Source organism: Octodon degus, unplaced genomic scaffold (genome assembly GCF_000260255.1).
Source record: "Octodon degus isolate 3935 unplaced genomic scaffold, OctDeg1.0 scaffold00078, whole genome shotgun sequence".
NCBI lineage: Eukaryota > Metazoa > Chordata > Mammalia > Rodentia > Octodontidae > Octodon > Octodon degus.
The window spans coordinates 6031347-6034573 of NW_004524654.1; positions in this window are offsets into that span (position 1 = coordinate 6031347).

The window sequence follows — 3227 nt, forward strand, 5'->3', positions numbered from 1 at the left end:
TCACCCAACGTGGAAGCAAAATTGTGTTGAAAGCTTTTGTTTGAGAATGAAATTGTGTGCAAACAGAAGTGTTTATGAACTGAGGTATTACTGTATTTTCCTTATCAAAATCAATACATTTGTTTTTACCACTTTGTGGCTTACTAAACTACTTCTTGTAATCATAAATTACATTATCAAGCGGATTCAGGGAAGAATCAGTTTTTTACAATTACTTAGATTCTGAAAGTTTAAGGAAAATAAAATGCCTGCTGTCATAGACCTAATCATCCTGAAATTCTTTTTGCTACAGGGCAAAATTTGGTTTACAGATGATGTATTTCAATCTCCATATACATACATGCCTTTCAAAAAATAGAAATACAGATGTCATATGTACTCCAGTGTTGCCCTGAGACGGGCTGCTGTGCCAACTATGTGTATCTCTTCCCAACTCCAAGTTCAATGCATCACATTGATAGTTCAAAACCAGCTATGGTGTGTTCATATTATGGAATCTGGAAATATTTATGAATTTTTATTTTGTTTTGTGGTGGCCTAACTGTTAATTGGTTAATAGCATATCATTGAGGTAATCCAAGGCCATATATTTAAAAAAAGACCTATAACTCTTCCTGATAATAAAACTACCAGGACTGAAATTTTACCTAGGCACTTTTTCTCCAACTTCTTGAGGCTTAATTAGAGGAAAAGAAAAGAATAATATCTATGTTATATAACATTTTTTACAATTCTTTAAATCTATACAGCCATGTTGTCTAGGAAATTAATGAAAAGGAGAGTCACATGGAGAGAAAACATTCTCTCAAGCTTTCACAGAGAGCACGTGGGCCAAGCAATGGCCGTGACTCATCCACATGGCTGACACTGACAAAGGATCTACAATCTGAGGTACAGGATCTCAGGATAAATTCTGAGGGGATTTCACTGACCTTATCAGACCCAAAAGCTACAACTCTTGTTGCACAGGTCCTGCTTTACGTTGGTCTTAACCATCCAGCAGAAAAGTATAAAAAAGAAATATAAGAAGTAAAGCCATGCTGTTATGCTGAGCTGTGGGGGACTCAGGTCAACAATTTCTGACATTGCCAGTCAAACGGAAGACCCAATACTATTATGGGCTACTGGACTCTTTTAGAATATTTTGCTGAGTTTACACACCTATAATATTCAAATAATGGAACTTAACAAAAAAAGGGTATACAGATGTATGTCCATTTTGTATCTATGTATTCGAATTGGTTAGAATAGATATATAGTTACATTCTCTTAACGAATAGAGTGATTTGTTCTAATGGTGTTTGTAAATAGGATATCATGTCCACATCTTGTACAGCAATTAACCACTAGGAAGAATGTATGCAATGTGTTAATTATTGAAACTGTCCTACCAATTTGACTTGAAACTATCTCATTGCTATTTGTTTATCAATAAAATTATGGGGAAAAAAAGAAATTAATGAGAGTCACAAAACTGTACTACCTACTATACCTTAGAGTACAACTCAAATTAGATGTGAAATATTCTTTAGAAATTCTGTATCTGAAGCTGGGATAGTGGTCCATGCCTGTAATCACAGCTACAGGGAAGGCAAAGGCAGGAATATTGAAAGTTCAAGTGCAGCCTGGCAACTAAGCAAGGACTTGCCTCAAAGTAAAATAAAAAGGACTAAGGATGTAATTTAGAGCTAGAGCACTTACCTAGAATGCAGTGAGGTTCATTTGCCAGTACTGCAAGAAAATAAAACTTTAGGTTTCATAAAATTTATAATTAAAAAGGGTCAGCGACATAGCTGGGCAGACTAAAACCCCTGCTCAGGCAAGTGCCAGGACCAGGGTTCAATCCCAGACACCACATACCATGCTGGCCCCACCCCCTGAGTGCACTGAGCCACCAACTGGATGTGGGGGCACACAACTGTAATCCCAGCACTGGGGAGGCTGAAAACAGGAGGATCACTATGAGTCTGAGTTTTAACAACCAAGTACATTAAAATATATAGAGATAGATAGATAGATAGATAGATAGATAGATAGATAGATAGATAGATAGATAGATAGATAGTTGTATAGTTTCTGCTACCCCATATTCTTTAAAATTTTATAATTAATAAATTGAATATTAGTTTTTAAATTTTAAATTAAATAAAAATAAAAAATTAAAAGACATCTTATATTCCGTTTTTATACTTTTCTGCTGGATGGTTAAGACAAGGTAAAGCAGGACCTATGCAACAAGAGTTGTAGCTTTTGGGTCTGATAAGGTCAGTGAAATCCCCTCAGGATTTATCCTGAGATCCTGTACCTCAGATTGTAGAACCTTTGTCAGTGTCAGCCATGGGGATGAGTCACATGCCACACCAGCCCCATCCCTGGGCGCTCTGAGCCACCAAAACCCGGCGTGGTGGCACACCACAGTGCTATATTCCCAGTGCTAGGAGGCTGAAAACAGGAGGATCACTATGAGTCTGAGCTCTGTAGTGAGATTCTACACCAAATACATAAAAGACAGTTCCCCAGTAATACTGCTGTTGGTATGGTTTAGATCTGGGGTGTCTCCCAAAAGACTTATGTGTTTGGAAGGTCATTATATCATGGGGGGTATGCTTATTGGTGAATTCATCTACTGGTGAGTTCAGCAGCTGAGTATGGTGCTGGAGGCAGGTTTCTGGGCATAAAGCCTGCAAGGGTATAGTTTCCCTCCTTGGCTTCTCTCCCGCACTCTGCTTCCTGGCCACCAGGCCACAAGCTGCTTTTCTCTCACTCATACCGTGCCTGTCATTTCTGTCCTGGAGCTGCCAGCCATGGTCTCTAAAAACAGGAGCTAAGAGAAGCCTCTCTGTTGAACGTGTTAGCCATTTAGCTCTAGCACTGAGAAAGTAGGTAGGAAAGTTGTTTCAAGATTCACTAATAGCCATAGGTGATAGTGGTTGCCGTATTTGACAGAGCAGCACTACAACGTAAGTAATTCAGGAACTTTCCAGAAGTTCAGGCCTTGTTTGTACCTGCTTCAAGTGTAGCATCAAATTAATCATTTCATTTCTCAGTGCTTTCATTTTTCTGAGGCAATAAATAATCTGAAGACTAATGGGTTAATACATATAACTAATAATAGAAATTCTTATTATTGCTATAATCATAAAATTACATGGTATTATAGTAGCTATCTTTTCTGACATGTCATGTTTTTTGCAGCTATTTAGCTGCATTTTGAAGATGTTTACCCA